Source organism: Manis javanica, chromosome 1 (assembly GCF_040802235.1).
Source record: "Manis javanica isolate MJ-LG chromosome 1, MJ_LKY, whole genome shotgun sequence".
Lineage (NCBI taxonomy): Eukaryota > Metazoa > Chordata > Mammalia > Pholidota > Manidae > Manis > Manis javanica.
The window spans coordinates 209,787,884-209,812,981 of record NC_133156.1 but is presented as its reverse complement, the minus strand read 5'-3'; positions in this window follow the sequence as shown (position 1 = coordinate 209,812,981).

The window sequence follows — 25,098 nt, the reverse complement described above, 5'->3', positions numbered from 1 at the left end:
CTGGTTTGAGAGAGTTTCTGCAATGCAGTCCAAGGAAAAGGTACCTAGCAGTCACAGTGAGTTGAAAGGACAGAGCTGAGAATAAAAGGAGACAAATACAGGAAAAGTTTGCAGAGCAGAATATTAGAGAAGAGAGCCATGCAAAGAAAGGGCACTGGAGATCTGCAGAGGCTCCCCTCAAGCGTCAGAGTGCTGATCTGCACATGGAAATGAAGAAAGTGCTGGCAGCCAAGGAAAGACCCACTTGAAAAGATTGTGGGGAGAGTGTGATACTCCACAAAGATGGGAACAGTGCCTGACCCGCCAGCCAGACGAGAACACCTTGTAACTCATGGAGCTCAGTTACAATACTCAAAAGGGCTTGCTTCTTGTGTAGTGATTAGCTGTAGACCAACGCTTCTCAAACAGAGATGATTTTGACTCGCAGAAGTTTTGGAAACATCTGGAGAAATTTTTGGTAATCACGCTAGAGGTGCAGCAGGGTGCTCTAGTTAGGTAGGTAGAGTCTATGGATGCTGCTAAACATCTTATAAGCACAGGAGAGAACCCCACAACAAGGATTTATCCAGTCCCAAATATCAATAATGTCAGAGTGGAACAGCCTCATCCTAGAATAACATGGCTCTGGTCTTACCTAATAAAACATAAAATGCAAGATTCAAAAGGATCAGATTATTTAGCAGTAACTTAACTGAGTCTCAGAACAAAGTTTAAAATATTCACATGGATGCAAAAATATCCAGCACTCACAAGGTAATATTCCCAGGCTCTGGCATCAAATAAAAATTGTCAGATATGCAAAGGAGAAGGAAACATTGACCAACAATGAAAAGAAAGAAAAAAAATTAATTCAGATCTAACAAAGATAACAGAATTAATTACTTTAAATAGTAATTATAACTCCATTTTATTTGTTCAAAAAGTTAAGTACAAAAACAGAATATTTTAAAACATGCATAAAATCAACTTCAAGACATGAAAATTACAATGGATGAGTTAAAAAAAGCTCGTTGAGATTAATGGGAAATTAGATATTAAATAGTGACCTTGAATGCACAGCAAAAGGAATGAACCAAATGAAGGACAAAGGGAGAAAAGATTAAAATAAGAAGAAAGAGAACACATCAGTGAGTTCTGGACAATTTCAAGCAGCTACATATGCATGAAGTAGAAGTAGTATTCTTGTGATTTGCTACAGAAAAGTTATATAGATAAGAATTACTAAAATGTTAAAACTGAAGCAGTCTAGTGAAGATGTCCATGGAAGAATGGAGGGGGTGGAGACAAAATAAAATATTTAAAGGTTTAATAGTGAAAATTTTTCCAAATACAATGAAAAACTATACACACATAGATATAAGAAGCTCACGACATAGAAACATGAAAACTACACTAAGGCACATCATACTCAAATGTCTAAGGTCAACAGTAAAGAGGAAACCTTTAAATCATCCAGAGGAGTGAGGGAGAAAACATGCTTTAAAGTGCTGACAGTACAAAAGCACTTGTCCACTTGGAACCCTATAATCAGCAAAAATAGTTTTCTTTGTGACCTTATATAAGGGGAAGATTGGATTAGGAATACTTTCAAAAACATAATCCATAAAAGAAAAAATACTGATTTTTTTATACTTATACAGATTTAATTTAATCAAAGTTTGAAACTTTTTACTCTTTGAAAGGCACTGTTAAGAGAACGAGAAGACAAGCCACATATCGAGAGTCAATACTTGCAAGTCAAATGTCTGATAAAGAACTTGTATCCAACATAGTTTTTAAAAACATTCAAAATTCAATGAAAAAAACAATAAAATATAGCCAACAGATCTGAAGTGGTATTTCTTTAGACACATATATGGATAGCAAAGCACAAAGATGTTCAACATCATTAGTCACTAGGGAAATGCAAATTAGAAGTACAATAAAATTCTGCTACACACTTAATAGAATGACTAAAATTAAAAGAGACTACCCTTACCAAGTGTTGTTGAGGATTTTTGAGGAACTGGAACTCTGATACATTACTAGTGGGAACTGAGATGGCACAATAACTTTGGAAAACAATGTAGTAGTTCTTAAAATATTAAACATATATCTGTCAACAGACTCAACCAGTCTATTTTTAAATATTTTCCAAGATAAATGAAAGCATATGTTCATACAAAGACTTGACTACAAATGTGCATCTCAGATTTATCTGTAATAACAACTGGAAACAACCCAAATAACCATCAACAAATAAATGATAAATTATGGTATATCCATATAATGAAGCACTCCTCAGTAATAAAAGTGAATACATTTTAGAAACATATAACATGAATGAATCTCAAAATAATTATATATATTATATATAATCAATACATATATAATCACTACATATATAATTTGCATAATCATATCCCATGTATAATATAATATTATAAAACCAGATCAAAAGTAGTATACACTGTTTGATTCCTTCTACTTATGTAAAATTCTAGAAAATGCAAATGCAAATGAAATTATAGTAACAGAAAGCAAATCAGTGGTTTCCTGAGGTTTAGGCAGTGAGAAGGTGGGAGGGACATGAAGGAGAGATTAACAAGTGGCACAAAGACTCTTTGGGGAGTTCTGGGTATGTTCGCTATCTTTATTTTGGTGATAATTTCACAGGTGTACACATATATCAAAATATATTTTAAATATGTATATTGTAAGTCACTTATACTTCAATAAATCTTATTTAAAACAAAATAAATATTCACACATGGAGCTGGGTGGAACGTTAGTAAAACTGGGATGTAGTGGGCTTGGTGCTCTCCAGATCTTAAGCGTGTGTTCAGAACAGTGAACCACTGCAGGAATGCCGACTGGAGAGAGACAAAGATGACTTTTGTGAATGGTCTGCTGAAGGGCAGTACTGGTGATTTTTTACATTTTTAATTTGCTTTATTTAAAATTTTTCTATTTTTCTCTTTGTTTTTCCTTCCCAGAACTCTTATATGACTTTTTTTCCCCCCAAACCAATCATAGTTTATAAAGGAGTAAGAAGAATCTATTTCAGAGAAAATGTTTCCCTGTTTTGAAACATGACCATATGGAATTGGTGGACTGGGTCACTTTATTTCTAATAAGAGAAAGAAGTCTCAACTTCCATCTAGCAGTTAGTCCTCATTTTAATGCACAATATTCTGAAGCATCTAAACTACTTGAACTTAGTTTTTCTACGAGAATGAATTATTTAAGTCAATAGTACCTTTTATTGTTTCAAGAAATTTCTCATTCACAGAAGAATGAAATGTTCTGGTTATTTTACCCTGCAGTATTTTAGTTTTATTAAATGTTACTGTGTGTCATCACTTTTTACCTGATTTTCATGTATTAAGTACTAAAATTAACTGAAACAGGAAGACAAGTAAATCTAAAAAAGAGAGTAAAGCAGCTCCTTGTACTGGGGTTTTGAGACTGTAGGCAAATCTGATCTGCTCCGGGTCCTTCCTCCTGGCTATAAATTCTGGTACTCATGATTTGAAATCTTGAACTCTAATTTTAAACTTGATTCTTACACATGTGCTGTTGAGTTAGATATTTGCATTTCATCAGCTTACTCATTCATTTAATTATTTGCTTACTCAGGGTCAGTAGAGAAACCATTATGTCCAAAATACTGTAACAGGATCTATAAACACTTAAAAGGTGGAGATTACAGAGCTTGTCCTCTGGGAGCTTATGGTCTGATTACTCTATATAAGACAAATGATAAAGAAGTAAAGCAAATGTATGTAATTAACACCCAAATGATCATATAGTTTAAAAAACAGAACAAAAATAAAAATGTAGAAATGGAAGTAAAAAAGGATGGGAGAGAATCAAAAAAGAAACTTACGGTATAGTTAGTGTGGGAGCCTGGCTTCAAGCTGATGACCCTCTTCTCCCCCCATATTGGAGAGGCATGATCTACGTGACGAATAGGACACTGCAGAAATGATGGAGGATCACTTCTGATACTAGGCCACAATAAGTATGTGGCTTCTGTCCTTGGTGTACTTCACTGCAACAAGCCCGCTGCCATGTTGTGAGACACTTAGGTAGACCTATGTAGTGTCCACATGAGGGGTAATTGAGGTTTCTTGCCAACAGCCAGCACCAACGTGACAGCCACATAAGCAAGGCATCTTGGAAGTAGATTCTCCAGCACTAGGTAAGCCTTCAGACAACTGAAGTTACGACCAACATCAAGACTGCAGACCCTTGGGAGACCCTAAACCAGGAGCACCCAGCTAAGCCACCCCCAAATTCCTAGCCCACAAAAACTGTTTTGAGATAATAAATGTTTAGTGTTCTTTTAAGGCACTTGGGGATAATTTGGTTACACAGAAATAGATGCATACGAAGTTAAACAGAGCTTGGAACCAAAAGTTGGCTCTATTATCTGTGAGCATGATCTAGTCACTTAACCTGTCTAAGCCTTATTTTACTCAACTGTGGAATACTAGTGTTATCCAACTTTAATATCTTGTAATGTCATTGTGATAAATGAGATAAATAAAAGTATTTAAAAATCAGGATTTAGTAAAAACTTACCATCATTATAATTATTTGCTTTCTTCAAACAGGAATTCAGTATTTTCCTTTGTACATCCTGGTTTGATTCCAAAAGCACATGTATGAAGTTGTTTGAACTTCATACAGGGAAGGTGTTTAGCAGAGCATATCGTGTTGGGTAGGGCAACCTCAACATACATGTCAAGTTCACTGTTAAGGGGTGGATGGGGACCAAACAACGAACAACAGCCCTGTTAACTATTAGAGAGACAGTTTGAAAATTGTGAGAGAATGAATATGGGTAAAGGATACCGCCTCCTTGAATAATTTTAAGATTTTAGGGGCTGTAAATATGGCTTCCTATTGGTTTTGTTGCCACATTTCCATTTACCCAACTTCTTACATTCTGTTTCCTGCTACTTATGTCCTCTTTCTTCTTCTGCCTGAATATCATTTTTCACAGGGATTCCTTTCTAGTTCAATGTTTCGGCACTTATCATCTTGATACAGAACCTTATCATGATCTCACTTGTAAAATTTCTTTGTTTTTCAAAAGTGAAGAATCGTTTTGTGATTGCTCTTGTTCAGAAAAGCATTTGAGAGCATACCACATTTTCCTTTCTTTAACCCATGCCTAGAGGTTCTAGAATATGTACAGTCTTCTTCCCTGCTGTTTCTACAGGATCTTTTCTTTTAACCTTTGTCAATATCTCCCAGGTATCCACTTGCATCTAAAAATCATAGGAGTAAAAAAAATTGCTTACCTTCACTCTAATTGCTGGTCATCTTGATTAAATACAGTGTCAGATTACAGAATTAGAGAAAGTCAATTTTTAATGTATTATAGAATAGTATAAATTATCTTTGCCTATAGTTGTTACTTAGGTATGAGATTACTGCTTGGAAAAACAGTACTCGTGCTCATTTGTATAAGCAATAAAAATTACTGTGCTTATTAACAGTTTTCTTTTCAGTCTCTGGAGACCCATCAACTTTCTATCCCTTTTGGGTTCTGTTGAGAGAATTAACTCATCAACTCATTAAAAATATGTCATCACTCTGTTTTCAATAGTTTACAATTTTTCATTTTTTCTTGTTGACCAAGAGATGATGTATGAATGGACAAAATAGGCAAAATTAATTTTTAAAGAGAATTGGCATAAAATGTTTCTTCTTTCTTCATCTACCTAGTTGTACAATCCCTACATCATGCAAAGAGAATTAGTAGAGAGAAGCAGGGAAGGAAAAACAGGACATAAAAGACTTCTCTGGTGTGTTCAAGTTGTTTCTTCCCTCCTCTCCTTTCTTTGATGCATAAAAGGCCCTGATGGGTTTGGGAGTTTATAAGGATGTTAAACGTGCAGTTCTCATTGATCGCATTAAGAGTCAAGAAGGAGGGGTTTATTTTTGCTTTGCTTTGCCCTATGTTCAGTTTTCCTGTTGCATAAGCTTCTTATCGACATTAATTTCAGCCTCCAACAATGTTTTGCATAACAGAATTATAATGTAGTGTCTAAAATAGTCCTATGAAGCATAGTTTCAAATACATTAGAAAGATGAATCATTTCCTTAACATGGACCACTATGTTATTTGAAATAATTACTCATGAAACAGAAGCTTCACCTAATTAAGCAGCATGTGACATGCAAAGAAGAAATCAAGGAAATTCAACAATAAATTCTTCTGTTCTTTATGGAGGATAAGGGAAATCTGCAGCTCCTTCTCATTTCCATTTTGAAATGAAAAAGTGTTAGTATCATGGCTATGCATTCCGGTATTAAGTAGGAAGATCATACCACAGAAATGAAGAGATGGGCTGAGACCAATTTACATAACTTTGGACTATACAGAATTATTACTGGGTCTCCATTATCAGTTGTTGAATCTATTTTATTTTTTGAGTTTTACTTCGTGCGTGCATGCGTGTGTGTGTGTGCGCCTGTGCGCACGTGTATGCTTACATTTTTTTTAATTCGTCTTGAAATAGCTTCAAAATCAAAGTTTTCTGCCAAGTCTAAACAGCAAGAAGAAAGGGCAAAGGGATTAGCTATCTCTAATACATTCAAGTTTATAAATTTCTTGAGTGTGTGTGTGTATGTTTTCCCAGGCTTTCACTCTTAACAGCTACACCAGTACCACCATGAACACTAATGAAATATAACAGAGGGCATCAATCAGAGTCCATTCAGGCTAGGAACATGACCGTTTACAATGTAATAGTCTCTCTGGCTTAATGAAGCCTTGTTAAAGAAAAACTATTTGCATTCAAATTCAGACGAGCCTTCAGCAGCATGTATAGGAGGAAAATATCACCTCTTATCTTGAGTGAGCTCAAAAACTAGAGTGCACAGCGTTCAAGGGCACACACTGGGGCAGGGACATCTTACTCTTGCCCTTCCCCTATTTATTGTGCTTCATCCAAGTCCTGGGCACACACTGTTTACTGAACAAAGGTTCAGTGAAGAAACATCATAGGAGATAAAGCATTAAACTGTGGAAACAGACAGTATAAGTTTATAAACAGCTGGCCTTAATAAGATTTAGATTAGCAAAAATTTTTTCTGCAGTCAAGTTCTGCTGCCAGCCTATGGAATTCAAACTAATACTTCACTCAGCTATTAGTGATATTAAAATGAACCTTATATTTCTGCCATCTTCTTGGACTATATTTCATAGACACACATGATCTGTGTCTATAGTCTATATAGTCCTCCTTTCTAATGACACGTAAGTCTCAGGAGTGGTTTTGAAACTCACTAACTTTAGGACCAAACTAATGTAGGGAGGCATTACTGTAAAGCGCAGCTATTGCTCAAATGTCACAGACACCGTAACAGCAGCTACATCCCTGGAAGTAGTTTACAAAACTGCCTCAGTTTACAAAACTCACTTTGCAAGACGTTCCTGATAGGCCTTGAGAAGCATGTCAACAGAGACTCTAAATAATAGAGAACTGCAATGTGTTATAACACTAAAGAGAATTTGGAATTTGTTCTAGCCTACAGTATTTCCCATGACCTGCACAGGCCTCTTCTATCATCCAAGGTCTTTCTGAAACCCTGCTCCCACTATGAAGTTTTCCATACTCATTGCAAAGTAAAATGATTATCAGAGAACAAACACATTCACATTTTATATACTAATATGTTTGATCATGAATGCAAAGATTGCTTGAGTCAGGGAACATGTGTAAATTTAATCATTAAATTTGTTCTGCATGCAGCTTTGTCCATTTTTTTTTCAAGACCTGAGGAAGAAAGTTTATTACCAAGTCCATTGACATGGAGTCTCAATTATAAATAGATTTCCTCAAATTTTAGTGGCAGGTATTTTCTTCCAACAAATAAATCCCCTTTCCTACTTACTCTGAATCCAGCTTGATTCAACAGCTCAAAAATACTTGTTGAGCATCTGCTGTATGTGAGGGACCAGCTAGGTTCTGTGGATTCACAACTGACTAGATTTTGTCAGAAGACTCTACACCAGTGCTGTCCAAAAGACCTTTGGACACTGATGCCAATCTCTTTATCTATAAATCTGTGCTGTCCAATATTGTAGCCACTAGACACATGTAGTTTTGAACCCTTAAAAGCAATAGTAGTTTGAGTAACTGGATTTTAAATTTTCTGAATATTGCATTAATTTTGAGTTAAATAGCTACATACGGCCAACAGTCCCATATTAGGCACTGTGACTCCAGATCAACCTCATAAAGACTGCCCTGGTGATGTTTTGGGTTTATTTATTTATTCTTTTGGATTTTTAAAAATTGAAGTATAGTTAATATACAAAATTACACTGGTTTCATGCATACAACATAGTGATTCAACAGTTACATAATTATTAAATGCTCACCCTCACTAGTGCAGTTACTGTCAGCACAGAAAAAGGTTATAGAACTATCCGTTGTAGTCTCTGTACTATACATTCATCCCTGTGACTGGAGCCAAGGCCAAAGGGGCAGCAGGTACCCGGGCCATGTTCTTCTCATGGCAGCGACCTGAAGCTCCAGAAGAGCAAGCCGAACTCTGTGGGGTCTCTTTAGGCCAAGGCTCAGTACTGAGACACTGTCCCTGTTTCCCATGGTCCACCAGATAAATCATGTTTTTTAGCCTAGGAAAATATCAGTGGGTTAAGGAAATACACTCTAGTCATGGAAAGGGTGGTGGGAACATAACAGTTGAATACATGCTGAGAAATATTCAAATCTACCATAGTCTCCCCCTCTATCAAAAAAGTTTACATATCTCACTTGCAGAAAGAAAGTTCACTACTATTCCAAGAATCCCCAGTCACTTCACCCAAGTCTTATCCAACATAGCACCAAGGCTTGAAGGGCAAGATATCCCTCCTCAGGACCCAGAGACCTGTCAACTAAAATGAAAAATTATACCCTCCCTACACATGCAACATTAAACTGTGCAAAAGGGGGAGGGCAATTCCATGAAACACTTCCATTTAAAAGAGAAAACCCATTGGGAAAATGTTAGTAGGACCCCTGTCCTGTAAATATGGACTATTCCTTGAAAAAGCCCTAGTTCTCCCTGCGAATAGTTTCTCAGTTCACTGTTTATGGTTCTATTTCACCTTCTGGAAGATTCTTCATGTTTCAGTCTCCTCCTTGGACCCTTCAAAAGAGCATATACACTCTGTTTCACTTATCTATTTCTGTTTACAAACTACCTCAAAATCCCATAGCTTAAAAGAACAACTTACTGTTTCTCATGATTCTGTGGGCTGCCTGGACTTAACTGATGGTTGGTTCCTTTACTCCATGTGGTCCTTTTTAGGTTCACTCATGTGCCTGCCTTCAGTTGGGAACTTGGCTGGGCCTGTAAAGTCCAAGATGGCCTCATTCACAAGCCTGGCAGTTCGTACTGAATGTCGGTTAGGACTAGATTCTCCTCTATATGATCTATTTATTTATTCAGTAAGATTTTGTTATGGCATGTAGTAAAATTAGTTGGAATCACTTTGAGCCTTTTAGATCCAGCTTTTAAGCCTTGTTATTAGATTAGATCCACAGTAATCTTTGGACGAGGGCTCCTTTAACCCCATTAGTGAGACAATACCCTACTCAAGACTCTACCAGTTGCCTCATGTATTACATGTTCTCCCCATTCTTACTGATGGGAATGCAAATATTCCCAGAACATGAGCTCTTAGAGTTGTTAACAATAGTGCTTTCTTGTCATTCTCCTCCCAACTTACAGCCTTTGAAGAAGGTCATGAAGCTTAGAACTCATTCACAATATGAGGGCCCTCCCTACTTCAGGTATCTTTGAAGCACCCTCTGTGCAGCTCTCTCCTTTCTAATATTTTGCCATGAAAATTCTAGCCTGGAATCACCTCAGACTCTCTGATCTTTGGCCACCAAAACAGTTGTATTCTGTTTGTTTGCCCACTCACCCCAATGCAGTCTAGGAACTGTTTCTGGGCAGTAAGCTAAGGAATTGTAGGGCTCCCTCTTCAGGTTTTCATCTCCCATTGGCAACAGTCCTACCTCTTGTATAATGTGTGAAAACAGTTCTTTTCTATGACTTGTCTGTCTTTCCACTTGGTTGTAGAGAGTGGGTAATTAATCCTTCATGGCTGGAACAGAGGAGCAGTCCCTTAAGTGGTTTTCAGTACTTCATTTTATCTACACTCTTGGCTAATTACTTACTCTTGTTTCATTTTTTAGTGGTCATGTCAAGTTTACAACACGTAGCTTTAACTTACAAAAGACTACCTTAGAATAATATTATTCCATTTTACAAATACTAGAAATGAAAACAACATACTTTAATGCCCCCTTCTTAGTCTCTGTACTACTTTTCTCATTCCATGACATGATATAAGCACATCAATAGATTAGTAATTTTCTCAAAGAGTAGAATGTCTTTGAAAGAAATTGAAGATATTAGAGAATGAAAAAACAAGTCTTTTGTATTCATATTCATATTAACTATTTCTAGAGTTCTTCATTCCCTTGTATAAATCCAAGTTTCTTTCGCATGTTGTTTTTCTTCCTCCCGATGATGAAATTTTTACATTCCTTTAGTGCAGGTCTGTGCTACACATTCTTTCAGCTTCTGTTTATCTAATAAAAGCTTTCTCTCACTTTGTTCCTGGGTATAGAATTCTAGATTTTGTTTTGCTTTACTTTTGTTTTTCTTCCTGTAATACTTGAAGATAGCTACCGCAATCTCTTAGGCTTAGTGTTTTCATTCTGTACCTTTTTCCCTTCCTTTTACTTTTAAACTTGCATGAGTTCTGATAAGAAGATTGTAGTCATTCTAACCTTTGTTACTCTGTACATAATGTGCCTTTTTTCCTTTGCCTAATTTTATATTTCGTTACTCTTTATACAGCATAAAATGTTTCATTCTAGCCTTTTTATGCTTATAGTTTGCACAGTAATTTTTTTTCTAACAATACTTAGAAATTCCTGGTTGTGTATATGCCATAAAAAATCTCTTGAGGCAGTAAATAGCTGGATTTTGCTTTTTTTATTTAATCTGAAAATCTACCTTTAACTGGAGTGTACCATCAAATTTAAGTTGGTTGAATTTACCACTGCTTGTCACCTCTGTTTTTTCACTCTGTTGTTCTTTCCTTTGTTTTTTTTAAATTAATTGAATTTTTTAATAATTCAATTGTGATTATCTTTTAGGCTTTTTCAGCTATGTTTGATTGTATTATTTTTATAGATCATTCTAGAGATGAGAATATAAATCCTTAACAGATCACAATATAGAGCTTTAACTGTTAGTCTAATTAGTATTAATAGTTTATCTCTTCACATAAAATATACAAAGGTTATAACTATATATGCTCATTTACCCTTACAGTCTTTTATGCTGTAGTTCTTAGAGGTGCTGCATCTACATACACTGAAAATTTTGAACACATCATGATTTTTTTGTTATTAAATGCATATTAAAAAATAATAGAAAATTTCTCTATTATATCCACTCAAATATTTTCAATCCCAATGCTACATATTTCTTCCTGAAATTCTAGCTTTCCACCCAGAATAATTTCCCTTCAATCTTTAGTAATTCATTAGTTTTTGTTTATCTGAAAATATATTTAGCCCACATTATTGATCAATTTTCTGAATTTCAAGAATAACACACAGATTTTTGTTTTGTTTTGTTTTACCTGACTAACTAAAGAACGGGGAAGCCTTTGGGCAGAGTAGTTTTGAGAGAGTAGAACTGGATGTAAGAAATTAGAATTGGTCAGCATATATAACAGAGAATATATAGAGCTGTGAGACTAGAGAAATATCAACTAGGGAGTGAGGACAGGTAAAGTAAAATGAACTGTGTGTTAGGGCCCTCCAACACTAAGATGCTAGGAACAAGAAAAGAAAGCAGATATTAGAGAAAACAGGATTAGAGCAAAAAAGATGGTGGTGTGAGAGGAGAGACAGAGGCTTCCTCCTAAAACTGGATACAATTAGAAAATATAGTTGGCAGAACTAATCCAGAGAGAACAACAGGAAAGAGGATGATGGAAGACTGCACAAATGGGGAGAAAAGAGCAGACATCAGTGAACAGGGTAAAGTACCAGAGCTGTGGCTCTGTGGTACCCAAGCCTCTCCCCCACCCCAGCTCCCAGTGGGAGGAAAAGAAATGGACAAGGGAGGGAGTGGAAGCCTGGGACTGCTGAATACCTAGCTCCGGAGAGCTGCTCTGGGAGCACAAACCTACATTTCATGGTGCTCTCATGAGACTCGCATGACTATCGGGTTGGAAAGTTAATACAGGCAGAGTTCCTGGGGAGACTGGGATTCTGGCCACTTGTGGAAAGCAGGAATCCATATCCAGCTGCTCTTGGACAAAAGCTTATACCTGTGTGCCTGGCCCACTGGCTCAGGCAGTGGAGACAGGCACGGGAGCCAGGAGGTGGGGAACAGCACTTTCCTCCCCCTAGGCACCAGTACCACTCCCCTGCGACCCCTGATATTGCTTCAGGGGCTGAGCAGCTCCAGAATAGAGCTTCTGGACACTAGAGGGCGCCATATACAAACATGAAATGCCAAAGGAATCTTCTCCAGAGTAAAATTATTAATACAACTCCCGAGAAAGATTTAAATGATATGGACCTCGTGACTTTTCCTGAAAGGGAGTTCAAAATAAAAATCATCAACATTCTAATGGAGGTACAAAAAGACATCCAAGAACTCAGGAATGAATTCAGGTCAGAGATCTGATCATTGAAGAAAACGATGGAGGGTATTAAAAGCAGGTTGGATATGGTGGAGACGATAAATGAAATAGAAACTAGAGAAGAGGAATACAAAGGAGCCGAGGGATAGGGAGAAAAAAGGATCTCTAAAAATGAAAGAATATCGAGAGAACTGTGTGACCAATACAAACGGAACAATATTCGCATTATAGGGATACCAGAAGAAGAGAGAGAGAAAGGGATATAAAGTGACCTTGAGGAGGTAGTTGCTGAAAACTTCCCCAATCTGGGGAAGGACATAGTCTCTCAGGCCATGGAGATCCACAGATTTCCCAATGCAAGGGACCCAAGGAAGACAACACCAAGACACATAGTCATTAAAATGAGAAAGATCAAGGATAAGGAAAGAATGTTAAAAGCAGCCAGAGGCAGAAATAAGATCACATACAAAGGAAAGCCCATTAGACTAACAACAGACTTCTCAGCAGAAATCTTATAGGTCAGAAGGGAGTGGCATGATATATTTAATGCCATGAAGAAGGGCCTGGAACCAAGATTACTTTATCAGGCGAGATTATCATTTAAATTTGAAGGAGGGATTAAACAATTTCCAGATAAGCAAAAGCTGAGAGAATTTACCTCCTACAAACCATCTCTGCAGTCTATTTTGGAGGGACTGCTATAGATGGAAGTGTTCCTAAGGTTGAATAGCTGTCAACAGAGGTAATAAAACCACAGTAAAGAAAGTAGAACAGCTAATTATGAAGCAAATGCAAAATTAAATTCACAATCCCCAAAGTCAATCAAGAGACAGACAAAAAGCACAGAATTTGATACCTAATATATAAAGAATGAAGGAGGAAGAAAAAGGAGGAGAAATAGAAAGGAACCTTTAGATTGTGTTTGTAACAGCATACTAAGTGAGTTAAGTTATACTCTTAGATAGTAAAGAAAGTAATCTAGAACCTTTGGTAACCACAAATCTAAAGACAGAAATGGCAATAAGTACATACCTATAGATAATCACCCTAAATGTAAATGGACTGAATGCACCAATCAAAAGACATAGAGTCATTGAATGGATTAAAAAACAAGACCCATCTAAATGCTGCTTACAAGAAACTCACCTCAAACCCAAAGACATGCACAGACTAAAAGACAAGGGATGGAAAAAGATGCTTCATGCAAACAATAAGGAGAAAAAAGCAGGTGTTGCAGTTCTAGTATCAGACAAAATAGACTTCAAAACAAAGAAAGTAACAAGAGATAAAGGAGGACATTACATAATGGTAAAGGGCTCAGTCAAACAAGAGGATATAACCATTCTAAATATATATGCACCCAACACAGGAGCACCAGCATATGTGAAACAAATACTAACAGAACTAAAGGAGGAAATAGAATGCAATGCATTCATTTTAGGAGACTTCAACAACCATTCACTCAAAAGGACAGATCCACCAGAAAGAAAATAAGTAAGGATACAGAGGCACTGAGCAACACACTAGAATAGATGGACCTAATAGACATCCATAGAACTCTATACCCAAAAGCAACAGGATACACAATCTTCTCAAGTGCACATGGAACATTCTCCAGAATACACTACATACAAGGCCACGAAAAGAGCCTCAGTAAATTCAAAAAAGGTTAAAATTCTACCAACCAACTTTTCAGACCAAAAAGGTATAAAACTAGAAATAAATTGTGCAAAGAAAGCAAAAAGGCTCACAAACACATGGAGGCTTAACAACACGCTCCTAAATAGTCAATGGATCAACGACCAAATTAAAATGGAGATCCAGCAATATATGGAAACAAATGACAACAACAACACAAAACCCCAACTTCTGTGGGATTCAGCGAAAGCAGTCTTAAGAGGAAAGTATATAGCAATCCAGGCATATTTAAAGAAGGAAGAACAAACCCAAATGAATAGTCTAACATCACAATTATCAAAATTGGGAAAAGAAGAACAAATGAGGCCTAAAGTCAGCAGAAGGAGGGACATAATAAAGATCAGAGAAGAAATAAATAAAATTGAAAAGAGTAAGACAGTAGAAAAAATCAATTAAACCAAGAGCTGGTTCTTTGAGAAAATAAACAAAACAGATAAGCCTCTAGCCAGACTTATTAAGAGAAAAAGAGAATCAGCACACATCAACAGAATCAGAAACAAGAAAGGAAACATCACAAAGAACCCAACAGTAATACAAAGAATTATTAGAGACTACTATGAAAACCTAGAATCTGGAAAACCTAAAAGAAATGGACAACTTCCGAGAAAAATACAACCTTCTAAGACTGACCAAGGAAGAAACACAAAATCTAAACAAACCAGTTACCAGCAAAGAAATTGAAGTGGTAATCAAAAAACTACCCAAGAATAAAACCCCTGGGCCAGATGGATTTACCTCAGAATTTTATCAGACATACAGAGAAGATAAAATACCCACTCTCCTTTAAGTTTTCCAAAAAATAGAAGAGGAGGGAATACTCCCAAACTCATCTATGAAGCCAACATCACCCTAATACCAAAACCAGGCAAAGACCTCACAAAAAAAGGAAACTACAGACCAATATCCCTGATGAATGTAGATGCGAAAATACTCAACAAAATGTCAGCAAACCGAATTCAAAAATATATCAAAAGGATCATACACCATGACCAAGTGGGATTCATCCCAGGGATGCAAAGATGGTACAACATCCAAAAATCCATCAACATCATCCACCACATAAACCAAAAGAAGGACAAAAACCACATGATCATCTCCATAGATGCTGAAAAAGCATTAGACAAAATTCAACATCTATTCATGATAAAAACTCTCAACAAAATGGGTATAGAGGGCAGGTACCTCAACATAATAAAGACCATATATGATAAACCCACAGCCAACATCATACTTAACAGTGAAAAACTGAAAGCTTTTCCTCTGAGATCAGGAACAAGACAGGGATGCCCACTCTCCCCACTGTTATTCAACATAGTACTGAAGGTCCTAGCCATGGCAATTAGAAAAAAACAAGAAATACAAGGAATCCAAATTGGTAAAGAAGTCAAACTGTCACTATTTGCAGATGACATGATATTGTACATAAAAAACCCTAAAGACTCCACTCCAAAACTACTAGAACTGATATCAGAGTACAGCAAAGTTGCAGGATACAAAATTAACACAGAGAAATTTGTGGCTTTCCTATACACTAACAATGAACTAATAGAAAGAGATATCAGGAAAGCAATTCCATTCACAATTGCATCAAAAAGAATAAAATGCTTAGGAATAAACCTTACCAAACTATGAGACACTCTTAAGAGAAATTAAAGAGGACACTAACAAATGGGAACTCATCCCATGCTCTTGACTAGGAAGAATTAATATTGTCAAAATGGCCATCCTGCCCAAAGCAATATACAGATTTGATGCAATCCCTATCAAATTACCAACAACATTCTTCAACGAACTGGAACAAATAGTTCAAAAATTCATATGGAAACACCAAAGACCCCCAACTAGCCAGAGAAATCCTGAGAAAGAAGAATAAAGTGGTGGGGATCTCACTCCCCAACTTCAAGCTCTACTACAAAGCCATAGTAATCAAGCCAATTTCGTACTGGCACAAGAACAGAGCCACAGACCAGTGGAACATATTAGAGGCTCCAGACCTTAACCCAAACATATATGGTCAATTAATAATTGATAAAGAAGCCATGGACATACAATGGGGAAATGACAGTCTCTTCAACAGATGGTGCTGGCAGAACTGGACAGCTACATGTAAGAGAATGAAACTGGATCACTGTCTAACCCCATATACAAAAGTAAATTCAAAATGGGTCAAAGACCTGAATGTAAGTCATGAAACCATAAAACTCTTAGAAAAGAACATAGGCAAAAATCTCTTGGATGTGAACATTAGTGACTTCTTCATGAATATATCTCCCCAGGCAAGGAAAACAAAAGCAAAAATGAACAAGTGGGACTATATCAAGCTGAAAAGCTTCTGTACAGCAAAGGACACCATCAATAGAACAAAAAGGTACCCTACAGTACGGAGAATATTTTCATAAATGACAGATCCGATAAAGGCTTGACATCCAAAATATGTAAAGAGCTCATGCACCTCAACAAACAAAAAGCAAATAATCCAATTAAAAAATGGGCAGAGGAGCTAAACAGACAGTTCTCCAAAAAAGAAATTCAGATGGCCAACAGACACATGAAAAGATGCTCCACATCACTATTTATCGAGAAATGCAAATTAAAACCACAATCAGATATCACCTCACACCAGTAAGTATCGCCACCATCCAAAAGACAAACAACAACAAATGTTGGCGAGGTTGCGGAGAAAGGGGAACCCTCCTACACTGCTGGTGATAATGTAAATTAGTTCAACCATTGTGGAAAGCAATATGGAGGTTCCTCAAAATGCTCAAAACAGACTTACCATTTGACCCAGGAATTTCACTTCGAGGAATTTACCCTAAGGATGCAACACTCAGTTTGAAATAGACAGATGCACCCCTATGTTTATCGCAGCACTATTTACAGTAGCCAAGAAATGGAAGCAACCTAAGTGCCCATCAGTAGATGAATGGATAAAGAAGAGGTGGTACATATACACAATGGAATATTATTCAGCCATAAGAAGAAAACATATCCTACCATTTGCAACAACATGGATGGAGTTAGAGGGTATTATGCTCAGTGAAATAAGCCAAGCAGAGAAAAAGAAATGCCAAATGATTTCACTCATCTGTGGAGTATAAGAACAAAAGAAAAACTGAAGGAACAAAACAGCAGCAGAATCACAGAACCCAAGAATGGACTAACAGTTACCAAAGGGAAAGAGACTGGGGAGAATGGGAGGGTAGGGAGGGGTAAGGGTGGGGAAGAAGAAAGGAGGTATTATGATTAGCATGTATAATGTAGCGGATGGGGGAAAGGGGAGGGCTTTGCAACACAGAGAAGTAGTGATTCTACAACATCTTACTATGCTGATGGACAGTGACTGTAATGGGGTTTGTGAGGGGAGGGACTTGGGGTAGGGAAGAGCCTAGTAAACATAATGTTCTTCAAAAAAATTAAAAAATAAAAAATAAAATAAAAAATTAAGATTAAAAAAATAAAAGGAAATGAAGCAGAAAGTAAAAATTCTGATGATAGAGTTGGAAAGTAAAGTAAATTCTTTGATAGAATCCTAAGCATGGACCCCTAAGATTCCTTCCCCAATCTACAGGACTATGAATATGTTGAGATATCACAGTAGGAATTTATTTTACACAGCAAAAGAGACTTTTCAGATATAGTTAAGGTTGCTAACCAGTTGCCCCTAAAATAGGGAGGTTTCCTGTATTATCAGGGTGGGCCTAATCTAATCAGAGATCCTTTAAAATCAGAGACTGTCTTTGGGCTGGTGGAGCAAAAGGAAGTCCGAGAGATGCAGGGCTTATCTCTGACGAGTAAGAGTTAGCATGCCGCGGCTGGCTAGAAGACGGAGGAGGCTGAGTGAGGAGGGGCGAGGCAGCTTGAGAAACGGCTCATTTTCAAAAGTTAATTTGAAACTCGTTCAAAATTACTTGTTTAATATACATGAATTACTAAAAATTCACATTCAAGCAAAACAAAATACCAACTCCAGTGTCAGTTATACAAGAATACTCAAGTAATCTTGGAGAAGGCCTCTAACACTTTGGCCTCAGTTTTTTCTGATGTCTATAAATTTAGATTAAATCCTCTGTAAGGTCCCTGTGAACTAAATTTTAATGTTTATATCAGAGAAGAACTGGTTAACAGGGAAAGTTTTTTTGAAAATAAGATAATGATAAAAAGGACAAATAGTAAATATTTTAATGTAGCAGATTTAAAATGTTAATTTGAGCAGCTTTTCCATATAAAACACTATGTAATAATAACTGGTTTGAGCAAATGATATCATTATATTGAAAGCCTTGTGAGAAAAATTACATATCTGTCTATATACACCTATATAAACATGTATGATTTCAGGGTATTGTTGAAATACCTTGTGTATTTTTTTTATTTCAGGTGAAATGTTCATGATGAATACAGAATGTAGAAATAAAAGTTAGACAGAAAAGAAGGGAAAGAATTGGAGATAAATATGACCCTGCTTTGACAACACCTAAAATCTCCCCAAATCAAAAAAAACAATTCAGTTAAATGAGTGAGAATAAAAAGCCAAGATAGTAAAAAGAAAGAAATTAGAATGAAACACACAATAAAAAGAAGGAAGGATAAGACTATTTTTCAAGAAATAGAATGAGTCATCTGGGAAATAGAAAGGCTTGTTGGGATATAAATAATGGTCTAGATTATCACCCTCAGGAAAGGATTTGTCATACTTTAGTGGCAACAGGAAATTTATTTATTGTACTTCTTTCTCTCTTAGGCCAATCTTCTGGAAAATTTTGACACCAACAGATTTTTCTTGAGCGAATAACTACTACAGATCTGTCAACTTCACTAAAGCATTCAGTCAAAAAAGGTCAATATAAAAATCATGTGCTTTTAGGTGAGCTGCTTAGAAAGAATGAAATTTTGCAGAAGCATAAACCTCAATTACCTATTATCAGCAGGGTCTGCCTATTTTTTTTCCTCAAACATTTATTTATGAAAAATATCAAACATACAGCAAAATTGAAAGAATTTTTACAGTGAACTCTTAAACTCGCCACCTAGATTCTACCATTTTGCTATATTTGCTGTATCACATTTTTTTTTTGAGAGGGCATCTCTCATATTTATTGATCAAATGGTTGTTAACAACAATAAAATTCTGTATAGGGGACTCAATGCACAATCATTAATCAACCCCAAACCTAACTCTCAACAGTCTCCAATCTTCTGAAGCATAACGAACAAGTTCTTACCTGGTGAACAAGTTCTTATATAGTGAATAAGTTCTTACATGGTGAACAGTGCAAGGGCAGTCATACCACAGAAACTTTCAGTTTTGATCACGCATCATGAACTATAAACAGTCAAGTCAGATATGATTATTCATTTGATTTTTATACTTGATTTATATGTGAATCCCACATTTCTCCCTTATTTTTTTTAAAATAAAATGCTGAAGTGGTAGGTAGATGCAAGATAAAGATAGGAAACATAATTTAGTGCTGTAAGAGGGCAAGTGTAGATGATCAGGTCTCTGCCTATAGACTAAGTATTAATCCAAGCTAGACAAGGGCAACCAAACATCCACGGATGCAGAAGATTTCTCTCAAAACAGGGGGGTGAGGTTCTAAGCCTCACCTCTGTTGATCCCCAATTTCTCACCTGATGGCCCCCCTGCGACTGTGCCTGTCTTAGGTTGTTCCTCCCTTGAGGAATCTTATCCGTCTCTGGCTAACCAGTCATCTTCCGGGGCCATACAGGGAAATGTAAAGTTGGTAAGTGAGAGAGAAGCAATATTCTTTGAAAAGGTTAGCTTTTTACTTCTTTGCATATTTATGCCCTGTGGCTTCTATGCCCAGGATTTGTCTTGAGGTATCTTTACCACTTGGAAGAATTATGATACTCGGTAATTTTCAATATGAGGCACGAATTCTACTAAAGGGCTGTAATTAGGAAGGAAGAAGAAAAGCTATAGAAGTAGCAGACGGAAGAAAACATGGGAAGATGGATTATTTCTTTGACATAACTTCTTGGAAAGTAACATAACCATGTATAGGTTTTAACGGGGTCTGCCTATTTTGAAGCATACTCTAGCATCTGCCAAGAATTCTGACATTAGCCTCTACTTTTCAAGTGGGAGAAAGAAATATCTGTCACACTGTCACTCCTGAAAGTCCTGCCTCAATGATGGGAATTCTGAGAAGGGGTTGCCCGTTCTTGGAAATGTCATTTACCAACAAGACCCCAAAGAAGGGAAATGGTTGATGAAGACAGTCCCTAAAACTGCCTGAGCTTTATTAGGGGAAGAATGAAAAAAACAGTCCTAGATGACAGAATTTGCTAATTTCCACTTGCCCCATAACCTGCCAAGCATTACTGGTTAACATGATAGAGTTAATAGCCTCCTGAAGTGTGACATGCTGTATACATAGCTATTACACAAATGAGTCAACACACAATTTATAAAAAAGGCAGTAAAGAAACATAAATTCTTACCATTTCTACATTATAAAAAAAAACGGTGCAAGTCTAGAACTTCCTAGTTATATTAGGAAAGTAACTGGCAAGGTAATTTTCATTGTAGGATGGAACTAAGAATTCATCAGACTTCATGGAACCATGTGTTATCTATAAAAATGGACTTATCCTTTTCTATTCTGTTATTTTACACGTACTTTCATCATCTTAATTGAGAAATGATTTAAGTGATCTTCAAGTGATTTAGACACATGTCCACTTAATAGACTTCGTTATATGTTTGGTAACCTGTACTGATCTAATTAACTAAAAATGATATACTTGACCCAGAATTAGTTTATAATTACTTTTATATCTTTTACAGAGTCTCACCCAGAGTAGTGTCTAATAAATTATACTTGAATAACAACAAATTAAAAGCCTGAATTATCTCTTGGTTTTCTGGTAATCTCATGTTCAAATACCAAATAGCAATATTTTAAAATTAAAGATGTTATTAACAATAATGAATACCATTTCTTGAGTGCTATGTGCTAAGCATCGTTATAAATTCTTTATTCACACTACTTCACTGAATACAGTCATCCAGTCAGATAGTTATTCTCTTATCCTAGTTTTTACAGATTTGGATGCTGAGGTTTACAGAGATTAAGCAACATGACCAAGGTTACACAAAATGACAAAATTTTGACTCTTTGAGACTCTCCTGAGTTTTATGGACTTAAGGCCATTGTTTAAAATAAAATAGCTGTCTCCTTCTCTAACCTATGCTAGACAAATTCATGTGACAGGGAACTCCATATATTCATAGAATTAAAAATGTATAGTTGTAGCTACCTGATGTAGATGGTAATTTTGATGAACACCAAGAAAACCAGTTCTATTCTTGATTGAGTGAGATCATTCCTTTGAGTTATGCTATACAAGTGGCAAGATGGTTATTTTTGTTGTTTAATTTTATTTCTTAAAGTACTATATCTTCTGCGATGCTTAAATAAGAATTTATTTGAAACTCAAAATTTCTAAACCATAAGAAAAGAAAAGAGTTTAACCTGGGGGATTCTAATGGCACAAGTTACCAAAGTCTTCCATCAGTCATAATAAAAACTTACTATGATTCCAGTGTCCCATGAACTTCTGTGCAGAATACCACTTTAGTGAGACTATTAGGTAATTTATCTATCTATGTAGATTTCCTATCTGCAAGGTGAACATCTGAAAGGATTAATCTATTTAATAAAATATTTATTATTCCCTAGCTGGTCACAAAAATAAAGCCATCAATTAAATTAATGATATTTTAATATGATGTTTGCCAATTTCAACAGATTCTGAGGGCCTTTCTGGAACACTGTAATATGCTACTAGCACATAGTAAGAATGTATAAAATGTGTTTGCTCTCCTTTTTGATATAGTAGAAGAAACATGAGTAGAAGAAATTGTTTAAGATGGTAAATTGAACCCGGATCCTAAATTGTTCTTCCTCCAAAACAAAATGACCCAGAAAATAATTTGTCGATAAAAGTGGGATCAAAATTTTCAGGGACATGTATCATGCAGGAGCTTTCCTTAAAAGTACAAACAAGTACAGACAAAACAACATCACATATGTCAGTGACAGAACCAACTGAGAAATGAAAGGAAAGCCACAATAAACAGGACTAAGTGTTGCACTGAATTCATCTACATATAAAATTTAGATTTAAAAAACTGAGAAATGGAGTCCCAGAATGTAAATGTCCTGAATTCAGTAATAATATAACAAAGGTTTTCTGCTTGTTTGCTTGCTTGCTTTCAGAAGAAGGGAAGGGAGAATAAGGACAGAGCAAGGATATTACTCCAAGTTCTTTAGGATGGCATCAATAGGTAAAGGTGAAGGCAGATACACCAAGACACAGAAATTGAAGTAATAGTTCATAAAGCCATTAAGAGAATAAAAAGAACTAAAAATGAGGATACAACAAATAAAATTTGGAAGACAAAAAGGACAATGAAAATGTACGCTCATTTCTTTGCCTTTCAGAAGGCTGTGTAAATACATACAGATTGTTTGTGTGGTATTTTTTTTCTTTGAACCTCTCTTAAAAAAAACCCTACTGTTGTTATTCATTTGAGGTCAACAAATAAAAGTGTACCACATTGCTTATGTATGAGTTTATCACTACTACTCGAAAAGTAATATTGATGATATTAACTTTCAGACTTTGAGGAAAAATTATATAAAAATGTCTCTGAACAATTTTCCTGTAAGTTGACACAACTGTACAGAAAGAAAAATAATTTGGAGAAAAAAATGTCTTTCACTATCCTAAAAATAAGGAATGATGATATTCACATACCTCAAACTTAAAAACAGGGAACATGTAAATGAAAAGGATATAATGATGGGGAAGGTGGTAGGAATTCAGGAAAACCTTACTAATGTCCTTGGAGGCTGTAGACTGTCATCAAAGGGAGACGCAGAAGGGGCAAAACTAGCACAGTCGGGGTCATTTTCCCACAGCAAATCAATGGTGTTCTAAACTTCTAATAGCAAGAATGAAAAAAAAAGTCCAGCCATTTCTCTATTTATGTTATAACTTATTAGTAGCACAGGATTACCCTGAGTTTGGGGGAACCTCTCTCATAGTGAAAAATGGCACTAATATAGTCCTAGGAAATAGAGAAAAACCTACCCAATTTCCTTGATTCTTAGAAGCACTATAGAAACAATTTATTTTGCATTGTTGTATGTGAAAGGAGGTGGAGATGCAACATTAATTGTAAATGTATCAGTTATATTAGTCATTGTAGTATTATAGTTATATTCATTTCAAATATTAGTTTGCCTGCATATGACAAAATGGTACTAATTTTTTTTAATATAGAATGGTCAGAGAGTAGCCATTTTCAAGATCAGTGAAAATTGTGAACTAAATCATGAAGAAATGAGGTTCCTTCCGGCTCTGCCAAACACAGCACACATTTTTCATCCACTTGACCTAAGACCAAGTCCACTGCCAGTTGCCTAACCACAGTCCTTGAAAGTAGAAGGAAATGATTAAGAATGAAGGGGAGGACATGTCTCCTACAATTAAGGAATAAAAGCTCCCTCTCAGAAAACCCCAGAAATCTGTTTATTTCCTTTGGCTACAATTATAAGGAATCCTGAGAAATGGCGTTTCTTTTTTTATTGGGGGGAGGGTGGTGGCAGGGAGAAGGGACATATGGCTACCTTGAAAAAATAAACATTGTTAGTAAGGAGGAGTGGGAGTAATAGACATTTGGCCTAAAGTTGGAAATAGCTTCTTCAGGCCGTCTCTTTTGCTGTCCAGTATCATTTCCATATGCCCTCTCACCCCCCAGGAACACCCCAGCCCTTCCTGAGGTAGTCTTACCCAGTCACTCTCTCTTGCCAAAGGTCCAGGATTTCTGAAGTTCTCTCCATTAAGTTTTGGAGTAGCTCCTAAATGAAAGTCTGTAAACATACAAATTTAAATCTTAAAGCTTATCTGACACCAATATATCAATATAAGATGGTTTAGAAGAAACAGTAAACTACCACTTTAAAAATGTTTAGACAAGGGAGGAATAGGAAATAAACAGCATTAGCTAATTTCTAGAACACACCAAATCCTGAGGGAGAAGATGAGGGAGAACTTCCTGCTCTGGGAGTGGGGGAGGTTCCTTGGGAACCAGTCCGAGAGTTCTTGGTTCTACTGTGGGGCAACACACCTCCGCCACCTTTAATGGATCTATGGATACACTAGCATCATGGAACATGCCCATCATTACAAGCCACTCCCGCCTTGTGTTGGTTGGCTGTTTCAGGGAATCTCTCAAAGCGTCTGCAGCTACTGCAGGCAAGTCAGGAATTTATTTGGCAAAACAGTAGGCTTCCCACTGTGCAGTGGTTAGAAACACAGAGTTTTGAAGCTAGAACTACCATATATCAAATCATGGTTATGCCTCTTACTGGCTCTGTGATCTCAGTTTTCTTTTCTCTAAAATGAGAATAACACAAACTACCACCACAAGGAATTAAAGATAATACGTGACAGTCAAAACGATGCCCAAATTATAGTGAGTGCTATGACTTTAACTATTATTCTTATTCTGGTTATTTTATAACTACTACCACCATTATGAATATTATGGATGAATAATCACAGATGATGATCATTTAGACATAGTCTTTAAGACAGAAGCCTTTTACATGTTGGATTTTTTTCCTGTTCATGTCTTTATTCTTTCACATGATGGCCATGGCCTTACATAAATT